Here is a 15,062-nt window from a genome sequence, read left to right on the forward strand (position 1 = left end):
TGCTATAGGGTGCGTGCGCTCGCCAGACAGACAGAGAGAGACAGAGAGACAGAAAGCGAGAAATCACCCCCCAGGGGGGATGGCCACGCTGCAATCCCTTCTCCATTCCCCTCTCAGGATCTTGGGCACGCACGCACACACGCCCGGCATAAGTTTAAGCCACCGGGTCCGGGACTCGTGGGAGTCCAGCGACATAGCCATTACGCTAACTGCTGGTCCCTGTAGTATTCCATTTTATACACAGATGAAAATGTATTTGCTCTTATTCTAGTTAATGGTCACAGCATATTTCACTTTAAAAATGCTGGTATCAGCATTATTTCCATGTACTGGCGCACATGTACTGAGGTATTTTCAGGAGTGGAAGTCCTACATTTCAAGATATGGGTGTATTCAGTCTTAGTGGGTGATGACAGATTTTCTCCCAAAGTGGTTGAACTAATCTGTACTACCAACAACAGTATAGAAAAGTCCTTGCAGATAGCACAAAACTCTGCCACTAAATACTTCAAAAGTATCCCCCAAACAAGGGAAGCATGTTCTTACACAACTATAATTAAAATATACAGGCCATATTAAAATTTCCCATGTGTCAAAATAATATGTCAAAATGTCAGCAAGTTTATAACTTTTTTTAATCCATAATTTGCTCATTAGTCATTCTAATTGGTTGTCATGACTCCTTAGACTACTTTGACCTGTGCGTGTCTTCTCACACACTTCTTTTTTGTCCCTATTACATAGCATTGCATTTTTAAGAATCCATAGAATTTAGGAATCCACTAAGTTTATATTTGGTCTTTATTTCTTCAGAATTCCATAAACATACATAGTTAATACTGTGTCAATTTGTGCCATCCCTTGTGAGACTTGATCACTTGATATGGGAATAAAGGAAAGAGTATTTATTTGTTTATTCATTCGAATGATAACTTCCATTCATTTATTTGGTTAAACACTGCCATTTTCTCATAAGCAATAAGTAATTTGCATACCCAGATTTTGAGAGTAAGTAAATATTATCTTCCCCAACAGTGTTTAGTCTTCAATAATTTAGCAAATATATATCTTTTAACATGAAATTTTTTTTTTTTACCAGTGTTCAGTCTTCAATAATTTAGCAAATACATATCTTTTAACATGAAATTTTTTTTTTGAGAGATTTTCACTGTAGGGCGCGTGCGCTCGCCAGACAGACAGAGAGAGACATAGAGACAGAAAGCGAGAAATCACCCCCCAGGGGGGGATGGTCACGCCGCAATCCCTTCTCCTCCATTCTCCTCTCAGGTTCTTGGGCACGCACGCACACGCGCCCGGCGTGAGTTTTAAGCCACTGGGTCCGGGACACGAACCGCGGTCGACTACATGGGAGTCCAGCGACATAGCCATTACGCTAACTGCTGGTTCCCTTAACATGAAATTTTATAGATTACTTAAATAATTAGCATTACTGCTCTACCGCACATCATTCATACTTTCCTGTATTGTACCCTTCTCTTGTGCCCTTTCCTTATGGCTAAAAAAAAAAAAAAAAAAAAAAAAATTTGTTTTAATTTTTTTCTTCCTGAAATAATTTGGAGGTTTAGTAGACAGATACAAAGTATATTTCTTTTTCTTTATAGTTTCCCTTTATTTTTAACCTACACAGTTCACAAAAATTTCAAACAATGTTTACATTGATAACATTTTCTAACAAAGTCTAATATTATTCATCGTTTCTATCAATTTTTGAATGTGAAAACAGATTTTATTCTTCAGTCTGTCACCTTTTCTTTTTTTTTCATGTTTTCTAATTTTTATTTTATTTTTCTCTTTCTCTTTTTAAATTTTCTTTTATACGGTTAATCACATCCTTTAGCTTACAAAATGAATATTTCAACAGGTGAACATTTCTCCCTATTACAGTTCATAAAACTATAAAATATCTTTAACAGGTAATACCACATTCCTTTGTCCTATTAATGCTTTACCTCCCTATTTTCATGTAAACTGAACTTTATCTAAAATGAGGTATTGCATGATTATTGGTTTCTTTTGAGGAGATGGTGTCTTCTCAGTATTAAATTCCTTCATATTGCCATGTATTTCAGAATTTTATATTTAGGTTTGGATTAGGTGTCTTTTTTTCCCATCTCTTTGTCTCTCTTTCTCATCTTTTCTATCTCTTCCTTATTTAAAAAAAAAATCACTCTTCAGTATTGTTTCACTTGAAGCAATTTTATCCTGGTCCTTGGGCTCTCAGTTTAGAATTAAGTACATTTTATTATGACATTTATTTATTATGAAGACACTTGCTTCTCTGCCTTAGAGAAGAAACTGAAAGACAGAAATGTTTTATTACCTGTTGGTAATAATGTATATAGTATTCTCAACTGGACTGGTTTGAGGTGTATTTCATGTTGGGTAAATTCTCTCTACAAGCTAGATGATGTATAGAGACTGAATATATAAATAATAATAATAATAAAGTTTGAAAATAAAAAGTTATCAATCAATAAATAAGTAGAAAATATAGTTATTGGAACAATAAGTAAATGATTTCTGTTCTTATTTATGAAACTAAGTTTATACAATCTCTGTTTCTAAGACTGCAATTCATGATAAGATGCAGTTCAAGGAACCATCAGAAGCAGATAGTTCAGCCTATTTTTGAGGTTTATTTCATTAAGCTGGAGGGGAGGGTACTCCTGACAGGATCTCATTATATTTCAGTTTTGACCTCAGACTTCCAGCTAGCTGGAATCATGAGCACACCTACGGTGCACCCAACATGTTCGAGTCTATCTGAAATCCAAACCTAGGCCTCCTAGGTGCCTCCAGTCTAAACCATAATTAACTGGTATTAACTGGTATAAACCAGTGTCAACTTCTCTGAGCCCTACAGACCAGTCTGAGCTAGTACAAACCATTCAGAATTTTTCTGAACCACTCAAAACTGATCTGGACCCATCTGAATCTGTACATACCAGTCAGAATTGGTCCAAACCAGTACAAACAAGTCTGAACCAGTCTGAGCTGATACAAAACAGTCTGAACTGGTATAAAACATTCATAGCTAGTCTGAACTAGACTAAACTGGTTAGAACCACCCAGAATTAGTATCAATTAGTATCAATTAGTTGAAACTGATATAAATCAGCCTGAACATGTCTGAAACAGTATAAACATGTAAGAACCACTCTGAACTTGTATAAACCAGTATGAACTCTTCTGAACTGATATAAACAAGCCAGAATCAGTAGAAACCAGTGAGAGACAGGTTCAACCAGTATAAATCAGCCTGAACAGATATGAACTAGTATATACCAGTCAGAATTAGTCTAAAATGGTCCGAATTGTATTGAATTGGTAAAAGCCAGCCTGAACTAGTCTGAACCAGTATAAATCTTAACCAGTCAGAACTGCTCTGAGACAATATGAACCAGTGCAAATTGGTCTGAACTGGTACAAACCAGTCAGAGCCTGTCTGAACCATTCAGAACTTGTCTGGATCAATCTGAATCTGTGCATACTACTCAGAACTGATACAAACTAGGAAAAAAAAAGTCTGAATCCAAATAAAGTGGTAAAACCTAGTATAGACCAGTCTGAACCAGTCTGAGTCAGTATAACAGTCTAAACTTATATAAGTCAGAGTTAGTTAAAACTTGTCTGAACCAGTACAAACCAGCCAGAACAGGTCTGAGCCTGTTTGAACCAGAACAAATCTGTCAGAACTGATCTGAACTGGTATAAGCCAGTCAGAACTGGTTTGAACCAATAAAAACTTATCTGACAAAGAATACACTGGTATAAACCAGTGAACCAGTGTGAACTTATCTGAGCTGATACGAACTAGTATGAATCAGTCTGAACCAGTAAAACAATTCAGAACTGGTGAGAATTAATCTCAACCAAAAAAAAAAAAAAAAAAACAGACAGAAACAGAACATAAGAACGTATCTGGTATCTGGACCAGTTAGAACGAGCCATGACAGATATAAACTGGTTTGAACAGAAATAAAGCAGTATAAAAAAGTGAACCTGTTTGAACCAATATAAACCAGTTTAAACAAGTCTGAATCAGCATAAACTGGTCAGAACCTATCTGAACCGGTTAGAACCAGCCAGAATAGATATAAACTGGTCTGAACCCATATAAACCAGTATATACAAATATACAACTCTGATACTGTCTTAACAGGTATAAACTAGTCACAATTGGTCTGAACCAATATAAACCAATTGGAGCTGGTATAAACCAATCACAGTCAGAACCAGTCTAAACTGGTATAATCTGATCCGAGTCAGTCAGTACCAGCATAGACAGTTGGAACCAGTCTAAACCAAATAAACCCCCAAGAACTGGTCTGAACCAGCTATAACCAGTCAGAATTTGTATAAACCAGTCTAAGCCAGTTTAAACAGGTATTACCCAGCCTGAACAGGTCTGAACTGATATAACCCAGTCAGAATAGATCTAAACCAGAACCGGTATAAATTTGTACAAATTATGATGAAACAGTCTGAACCAGAGAAAATTTGTCATAACTGCTCTGAACTGGTATAAACTGTTCTGAATATGTATGAACTGTTCAGAACTAGTCAGAACTGATCTAAACCCATTAAGAGTCATCCAGAACAAGTATACTGGTTTGAAACAGTTTAACCCTGTATAAATCAACCTGAACAGGTCCAAACTGAAATAAACCAGTCAGAACCAGTCTATGTCTTAACCTACATGAGCCAGTACAAATCAGTCTGAACTGGAATAAACTGATACAAACCAGTCAAAATCAGTATGACCTGACTACATTTAGCCATAATTGGTTTGAATCAGTCTGAGCCGTTATAAACCAGTACAAATCTTGTCAGAACCGGTATGAACCTGTATAAATCAGTCAGATCTGGTTGAAAGTGCTCTGAACTGGCACAAACCAGTCTGAACCATTCTGAACTAGTATAAACTGAAATAAACTAGTCTGAACTGTTCTGAAACAGAATAAATCAGTATAAACTTGTCTATACCAATAAAAAACCAGTCTTAACATGTATAAACCATTCTAAACATGTCTAAGTCAGTCTAATCTGGTATAAACTGGTTTGTACCAGTCTAAATTTGATATAAATCAGACATAACTGGTAGAAAACAGAATCAGTTTCAACTGATATAAACCAGCTTGGAGAGGTACAAATCAAAATAAACCAAGGAGTACTTATCTGAACTGGTTAGAACCAGCTAGAACAAGAATAAACATGCACAAACCAGTCAGACATTGCTGAACTGGTCAGAGCCTGTCTGAAACAGTCAGAAATGGCTTGAATTTATCTGAACTGATATGAACTAGTCATAACCAGTCTGAACTGGTCTAAAACTGTCTGAATCAGTCTGAATCTCTGCAAACCAGTTAAAACCAGTCTGAAATGTTATAAATTGGTACAAACCAGTCTAAACTGTCTAAATCAGTTAGAACCAGTCAGAATCAGTCTGAACCAATTATAACCTGCCAGAACTGGTATAAACTGGTTTGAATCAGTATAAGCAATTCTGAACCAGTCTGAATGGTATAAATCATTAAAAAACAGTCTGAAATGGTATAAATTATTCAGAACAGGAAATGGTCTGAACCAGTACAAACCAGCCTGAACTGTTACAAATCATTCATATTGAAAATTACATGGTACCCCATAAATGTAACTATTAATATGCCAATTAAGTAGTAATAACAATTGTTTTAAAAAAACTTTCTTGGAGTCAGGCAATGACACAGTAATGACACAACTTGTCCCATGTCATTCTAAATTAGCATCTCTGAGCACAGTAGGCTGATAATCTGTTTCAGCTGAGACTGGCGTGGATCACAGCATAAAGACCCATTTAGGAGTGACTGCATTTCTATTTCTCTTTTTTTCTCTCTCTCTCAGAAATAACAGAAATTCACATTTAAAAAAAAAAACTCTCTTTTTAAAAAATAAGTTTCAGATCAACAAGGCCATATTTTATCTGGAGAGAAAAAGTAGAGTCAGTGCCCTCATATTGCCAAATATTCACGCAGCCAAAATCTTTCCAGTGTTGGGAAATTGTTTCTCCTCAGTTCATATGGTAACTATGAGTCGATGCCCTTTTATTTGTGTAGCTCCAATACTGAATTTACTCCAATGACTTTAATCAATAATTTATTCTCTATGAGACTGAATGAGAAAAATCTCGCTATCTTGCCCTTACTATTAGACTTTCCCAAGTTTTTACACTTCTAGGACAGAGAGGTTGCCAAGGTTTAAAGCCAGTGACTGCTAATTGGACTGATTTTTCTAGTATAAATCTTTTCTTAATATAATTTTTAAAATAACTCCACAGGATCATACAGCCAACCGACCTTTGACAAATGGTAGAAGACAATATAGTGGGTAAAAGAAAGTCTTTTCAGAAAATGGTGCTAGAAGAATGAGATATAATGTGTAGAAAAATGAAATTGGACCCCTACCTCTCAAGATTAACAAGAATCAACTCAAAATGGATTGAATATTTAAATGTAGAGCCCGAAACTATTAAACTACTGGGAAAAATGTAAGGGAAACACTTGGAGAGATCCAAAGTAGGCAGAGATTTCTTAAATAGAGCCTCTAAAGCACAGGCAATAATCCTAAAAACAGACAAATGTGATTATATCAAATTGAAAAGCTCTTCACATTAAAGGAAACCACAATTAGAGTGCAAAGACAACACTCAGAATGGGAGAAAATATTTTCACATTATGAAAATATTTTCAGAAGACAAGGTATTAATAAGCAGAACTTAAGTTGTTCATCCATCAAAAATTAAATAATCCAATTAACAAATGGAAAAAATGAGCTGAATAGGAAGGAAGATTAATGAACAGTCAAAAGGCATATGAAAAAGAAAGTTTAAAGTCTCTTGTCACAAAGGAAATCCAAATTAAAACTACAAGATTCCAATTAACCCCAGTTACAATTGCTGAGGTCAAAAAAATCAAGAACAAGTGTTAGCAAGGCTGTAGCAAAAAAGGATCTCTCTTCTGCTGTAGTTGGAAATGTAAATTAGCACAACTTCTGTGGAAAACAATATGAAGATTTCTCAAAAACCTACAAATAGAATTAACATATGACTTAATAATTCTACTTTTTGGTATTTACCCAAAGGATAGGAATACAATCAGAAAGACACTTGCACATCCCTTCATGAAATTAGATGGATATAGAGGACTTAAGATTGAATAAACTGAGCCAGACTTTGAGAGACACACTTTGCATCCTCACTCAATATGTACCAAATGTATGCATTCTATGGCAGAAAGTGAAAGCTCCAAAGATTTAATAGAGAGAATAAGTGCAGATACCAGAGTTTATAAGGGTGGGAAGTGGATGGTAGTGGTTGGTAGAGATGGTAGAGGGTGTATGGAAGGAGTAAGGGGAAGAAACATCTAACAGGCAAAATAATGTTAAGTTAGGAAAAAAAAAGTTCTATAATTTTTGCTTTATAAAATTTTTAAAAATCTTTGCAGGATAAAATGAGGCTTTTTTAGCAGGTTGGATTGTGTAAAATTAATTTTTTACTTGCAATTCAATTTTATTTAGGGCAAATGGGTTGTTTTCAGGTAAATAAGAACCAGCGTTTCTCACTTTACACACTGACCCCTGGCAGAAATTTATGTGCCTCCAAGACTGCATTCATTCTTTCAAGCCTGAAATAGAATCTAACTTACTTTAAAAGTAATTTACTAAATGTTAAAAAAGGATTTATCCTACTTTAAGATTCCTGTTCATGCTGGAATAGGCCTATTACCTTATTGGTTTACAAAACTTGCAATTTAAAAATATGTAGAATTTTTGATCCAGTAGCAAAATACTGGTACTTTTGAGACCAGGAGATGGTGTAATGGTTATGTCACTCGACTCCCATGTAGTCGAACAGGGTTCAAGTGCTGAACCTGGCAACTTAAACTCATGCAAGGTGCGTGTGCATGCGTGCCCAAAGTCCTGAGAGGAGAATGGAGAAGGAGGGATTGTGGTATGTCCATCCCCCTTAGGGGGTTATTTCTTGTTTTCTGTCACTCTGCCTCTCTGGCAAGTGCGTTCACCCTGTAGCAAAAATCTCTAAATAAATAAATAAATAAAACACTGGTACTTATATGTCAGTATGTTGCTTAAGCAATAGGAGAGCTTGACTCGTAGTCTTATTACTGTAAGTTCTTTTAGGATTGCACTGAAATATAACATTTTGCTATGGAAAGGAAAAAAGGCTTTTGTATAACCAGATTGTTTTATGGTACAAATAAGAAAGTAGATCTGAAAATGACTTGAAAAACATGAAGAATCCATGCAACTTCCCATGCAGGCACAAACACACATACCTCACATTATTGTTTCAGTATCACCTTTTATACATCCATTTTGTCCTTTATGACTCAGGCTATAATTCATTTCCTCTAATAAAATAGCTTTGGCATCACCACTAAATTTCTTTTGGTATGCAGTACTCCATTGCATTTACCATGGCTCAGAGGCTATTTAGTTGCCTGTCTGTCCCCATCAGGCATATAAATTGTGTGAACAGGATGGTGCCTGTATTGCTCCTGGTCATAACCCTAGAACCTTACATAGTTTAAGGTCATATGGTATATTCTAAGTAAATATTTGTAGAATAAATAATATAGGAAGTAATGATATTCAACTCAAAATTCTAATAGACGCCCATTATTTCTCAACACAGAGCTTCTGAAACTATGTCATATTAACACTTATCAATATATTCTTATATATGCAGCTTCCTGATTGTCAATATATCCTACACAATGTATTTTCTTCAGTGCTTATTTTTCCTAATAGAATATTTTAACAAATTAATCTCACTGTAAATCATTTCTTCTGGTATATTACTATTATATTTGTTCTGACTACCTTGAAGAATATTGGAAGGTATGTGTGTGTCTGTGTGCATATACCATACATTGGCTGATATGTTTCAAGGATGAGAAAGAATCTTGGATTATGGTAATTATCATAAATCACTGGAAGGGCACACAACTTTCTACTATACCTAGTCGGATGCTAATCAGAGGCTCATTAGCTTTAAAAATATCAACCTGGTGTGGTCCCTGTGCTATGTATATTCTCAGAAGACTAATGAATTACATTAGTTCTATCCCACATATGAATGCATTTTCCTACTATCTGAGTATTTTGCACAGAAAATGTGAGAAAAGTTAAGGTAAATGACAAAGTTTCTGTGAAAAACAGCTCAGCTTTACATCAACCTAGGACTACTGAAAAAGAGGAAGGAGAGAAAACTTATAAAGTGGAAAAGATGGATGGCCCCCATTAGCCAACTCAAAGTACACAGAAATATTGCTATCATAATTCAACAGAAAATCCCTTCAAATTATTATCTCTGTTACTGTCCACCTCACTTTATTATCTCTCTGAAACAATACAAAAGGAAATTTAAATATTTAAATGTATTAAATATGTATGATTTATCACATGAACAGAAAGTCATCTGATATGAGAGTTATTCATTTTGCCTCCTCTTAGCCTATTGAAAAATAAATACCTCTTTTAGAAATTACAGTATTAAATTGGTGTTAAAATTATATAGACCAGGGGCTGACAGGTGACACAGTAGTTAAGAGCGCTGGATTCCCACATGGCCGACTGCAGTTCAAGTCCCGGACCTAGTGACTTGCTTTCTTGTTTTATCTCTCTTTTCTCTCTCTCCCTCTCTGGTCAAACTAAAATAAGTAAAGTTAAATAAAATATATATAAACCATTTAAAGCACCTGTGCAAGAGAAAAAGGAGCCACAGAATAAGCCAAGCATACTGAGCATTGAATATAAGTAAATGGATAGTTGTTCCACTTTCCACTGTTTATTACCTATTTGATCTTGACATTTCTAGGCCTCAGTTTTCTGATAATGAAAAATAGGAATAATAGTCCCACCCCATAGGTTTATTCTAAAGATTAATTTTGAGAAATCCCTTAACACAGTGTGTGTGACACTAAGCAGGAATTTAATAAATATGAGCTATTATTATTTGCTTTATTTAGAGTAAGACTTAAACACACATATATTACCAGATTTTCTATGATTAAGGCAACTTCTAAACTGGTAAATTAAATTCTTTAAACTATTCCTCATTTTAAAAAATCAGGAAGGCAAGCAAAGGAAATTTTAATGCCAATCCCAAGCTTGTTTGTTTGTTTGTTTGAACTGAATATCTACTGTTGTCTATTTTATTTCCAAGTGTTTAACAGATTGGAAGAAAAAAAAAAAACATAAGCAAAGGAACACAGGCTATAAAAACAGAGTCCCAGTGTTAATTGAAGTCATTTGAACAGGATTTCAGCAAACTGTCTCTTCATCAATCCAGATTAGTTGAACACCCTTTGGTATTTGTTATTTTTCGCAAATCCTAATGAACAACTTTGGCAATATGAACAAACTGATACAGCTATGTCATTTGGACATTATCCTATTAGCTCATTTCCTCTGGCTCAAATGATAGGAATACAAATATTTGAAAAAACAAAAACCCAGAAATGAGTTTCAGATATCATTTCACTTTCTCCAATGCTAAGCACTCCTCTTTCCTATGCCACAGTTTTTTTGTGATTAAGTAAAAAATAAATGACTAAAGATGGGAGAGTAGCAAAATAAATTGCCAAAACTAAGCTTGGAAACGTTCCCTAATTTGCATATTACTGTCAAATTTGACATATCGAGATGCCGTATTAGTTAGGAATCCCCAGAGAGACAGAACAGTAGAGGACAGATAAAGTGATAAATTAGTCAACAGATATATCAATAGATAGGTAAGAGGAAAATTATTAGGAGAATCAGTCCATGTGATCATGGAAACTAAAGAGTCCCATGACAGGCCGTTTGCAGTGTGAAGAACCACAGAAGCAAAAGATGTAATTCTGCTTTTTTTTTTTTTAAAGATCATTGTAGTTATTTATTTCATGCTAGAGAGAAGAGGGAGAGAGACAAAGAGAGAGAGAGAGACTCAACAGGGTCCTCTTGCTGTGATCCATCACCAAGCACAGCCCGGGTAAGTGGGAACATACTTACTCAGGCTGTGAACCTAGGACCTGTCCCGTGTGGGTTCAGTTGCACTACTGCTTCATCACTGCGCGACCTTGGAAAAGAGTTTCTACAAGACTAAATTATCAGTATTTCCAGGAGAGAAGAACTGAAGCATTTATGCTTTAGTTAGAGTAAGTTTTAACGTTGGGGCCAGCAGATGGTGTGGTGGTTAGGGGAGCTGGACACACATATGGCCGACCACAGTCCAAGCCCTGGACCTGGCGGCTTGCCTTATCACTTTCTCTTTCTCTCTCTCTCTCTGTCCCTCTCTGGTCAAATTTAAATAAGTAAATAAATAAATAAATAAATAATAAAAAGTTTAATAAAATAATTCTTTTAAAAAAAGAATAAGTTTTACCACATCCACTTTTCCTTGTGTGGACATAGATATACAGAGCAACTAAAGTAGTGAATGGAACAGCTTTTCTTGAGCCTAATATGCTTTCTATTTTTTTGCCATAGGGTACATTTGCTTGTTGGAGAGACGGAGAAACAAAGGGAATGTAAGAAGTCATTGTGGTCATGCTACAACCCGTTCTCCATTCTCCTCTTGGGATTTGGGGCATGCATGCACACATGCCCAGCTTGAATTTCAAGCTGTTAGATCTAGGATTCAAGCTACCATATGCTGTCGGGGAGTCCAGCGCTCCAACCACTATGTCACTATGCCACCTGCTGCTCCTCCCCCACCACTCAGTGTGATTTGTCAGTGACTGGGTCCAGAACTCCAACCGTGGTTGACCGTGGGAATGCAGCGTCTTCACCACCACACCACCTGCTGGCCCCTTTGTATTTATTTATTTTTTTAAAATGACACATGGCTTGTGAAAGGGAAATTATTTAGTTAATTTTTCATTACACAGGAAAGGGCCTGGCCCTAATCTCAGACTGATGGGTCTACAGCCCAGCAACACGAACGAGACACCCTGGTTTCACAGCCCACAGACAATCATCTGAATAAGGTTCTTCTGGACAGCACCTCCAGGCATGACTTATTTTCTATCACAGGCTCTGTTCTCATAGTGGAAGTGTTCTGTTATAAAAAACCTGCTTGAACTTAATTCATCTACCTCCCATGCCCCCCGAATCACTACCCTCCTAGGCCTTTTTACTCCATAGCTTATGGCCTGCTTTATTCCCACATCCACAATATACTCCAGTGTTCCTCTAGGGGGAATAAAATAGATTACCCAAATAGCATTTTGCAATTTATCAATAGCTCTAGACTATAGGTGTGATTAGCATCAAAATTATCACTTATATATCTCAGACAAGAAAAGCAAAACTATCTTCTTAAAGTTCTCCTTTTTGGTCATTGTCCAAAAATAAAAATTAAATAAATAGGTGGCTTCTTCATGAAAAATAATGGAAGCTTATTATGAGGAATAAGTTTCCCATAATTGCTGAGATTAATGATTACTATACTGTCATATACTCTTGCATTATGGCAAGTTGGTCAATAAAAATCTACATTAAAAACTTCTGCTTTTCTTACCATATTAACTTACACTATAGGCAGGATTCTAGAAATAGGAGGTCTTTTTTCATTTTTGTGAAAGTAAGGCAATACGGCTCTTCTTGTTTACAGTGCAATTACTATGAGGTGACAGTGACTTATGTGTTAGTCAATAGGGCAATACTCATTTCTCTCCAGGATTTTGTGTTCAGAGATAACCTGTGTAAAACAAGGTTGGTCCTTAACTCAAGATCAAATTTTGTTTATTAATGAAATTTTTCTTATACTTCCTAAGACAGTGAGTTGATAAGACAAATCTTTCTGTTCCTTGTCACCCCTCCTATAGTATCTAGTTTGCAGCTAGTGACCTGACTTTGATTAACAATTTGTAGTGTACCTAATGTTTCTTTTTTCCTTTTTTTATTTCTATTTACTCATTGTACATCATTACAGTGTGCAGCATTGCTTTTACCAGCATGAACACTGTGCATCTTAGTCAAGTCAAAGACATTACCATATGCATTATCATCAACAGACAACATTTCATTTGTGTGTGTGTGATTTAATCTGTTTTTTTTTCTTATCTCCTCCCTCCCACTGCCTATTACCCATCTCCTGTTATCCCCTGCTGGACTGTCACTAGAATCTACAGTTGCCCTCTTTGCTATTATACCTTCCAATCTTAAAGTTTCTGCTACAGAGCACAAACATTCGGTATGTACTAAGTAGGGACATACAATGCCTGTCTTTCATAGTCCGACTTGCTTCACTCAGGATTAAATCTTTCATATTTGTGCACCTAATTTTTAAAGAAATACCAAAGCTATATTCAGTGGAGTGTAAAATATCAACAATTCAAAAGTATCATATATAACCAAATATTAAACTATTTCTGTAAGGGGTTGTTATTTGTATGTAATGTTTAAACAATGAGTTTTTTTTTTTTAAATCCTTTGAAAAAAAGCAACTGGAAAATCTTTTGTAACTTAAAGTTTTATGGCATAAAAACAAATGTCTTATTGCTCCAAGTGGATGCTTCTGAATGAATGTGTGCTTAATAAGGTGCAAAATATTTTGTATATACTTTCTTACATAATTTTTTAATGTGTCCCATATACTATGTCTTAAAAGGAAAAATCTCTACAATTGTACATACTCTAAGTTATCTGCATCTAAGCTCATGATGTGTTGGCTGAATATGTTGTTATAAGCTAATTTGTTAGTAATTATAATACTGTTTCATATTACTTATATTAAATTCATACTTTACATTAAAATGCATACATCTTTTTGAAGTAAATTAATTGATACGTTAGATGTATGGTTGAAGATATTATGCTCAGTGGTCAAAGACAATGTCTCCACATAGGAGGGTCCCAGATTCACATTTGAACACCTCCCTGAGTACTCAAAGCACACTCATGACCATGATCCAGGGTTAGCTGAATACTGGAGGTGGATGGTAGTGTGAAGACTCTTTCAGGGGTGCTGTTTCTCTGTCTCTATTTTGTTTTCTCTCTCCCTCTGCTTTTCTCTTTCTAATTAGCTGAAGAAACAAATGATAAACTTTTTCTTTTTTGGGGGAGGGGAGAGGATTTTGCTATAGGGTATGTGCACTCACCAGAAAGACAGAGAGAGACAAGAGACAGAAAGTGAGAAATCACCCACCAGGGAGGATGGCCACGCCACAATCCCTTCTCCTCCATTCTCCTCTCAGTATCTTGGGCACACATACCCAGTGTGAGTTTAAGCCACTGGGTACAGTACTTGAACCATGGTTGACTACATGGGAGTCCAGCAACATAGTCACTATGCCCACTGCAGGTCCCACAAATGATAAACTTTTAAAAAGATATTATATTATTCAAGTATATCAGAATGAATGTACATAGTAAAAAGTAAGTTGAAACACATTAAAGTGTGTCATTCAATTGTTCATATTACTTTCATATTACTAATTTTCTATAATTTAATTTTTTAAAAAATGCTATGGGGCACGTGCACTTACCAGAGAGAGGCAGAGCGAGAACAGCACTTAATTTGTATGGGGGAAGATGGTGGTTGTCATAATCCCTTCTCTATAATCACTTCTCTTCTATTCCTTTCTAAGGATTTCAGGCATCTGTGTGCATAATATGTGTGGAATAACATGCCCAATATGTTTTTCTAACTTCCAGGTTAAGGACTTGAACTGCACAACTGACCATGTGGAATCCAGCTGCCTTCACTATCACACCACTGTCTGGTCCCTTAATTTTTTAATATATCAGATTTCAACCTCTGTATAGATCAAACATGCTGTCAAGGTATAGCCTAAGGCATACTTTAGAAACCTCATCCTATGAGAAAATGTTTTTAATATTCCTAGTATCTTCCAAATAAATTTATAGAGCACAGTCTATTTTAAAGAAAGTATCTGTTTATTCTTTATCTGATTAACAATGTTGTGTAAAAATATCTTAAATGATACCCAGAGACTAGATATACATGCATCAATGAAAAGATGATAATGCATATAAAC

Source organism: Tupaia chinensis, unplaced genomic scaffold (assembly GCF_000334495.1).
Source record: "Tupaia chinensis unplaced genomic scaffold, TupChi_1.0 Scaffold138854_1, whole genome shotgun sequence".
Classification (NCBI taxonomy): domain Eukaryota; kingdom Metazoa; phylum Chordata; class Mammalia; order Scandentia; family Tupaiidae; genus Tupaia; species Tupaia belangeri.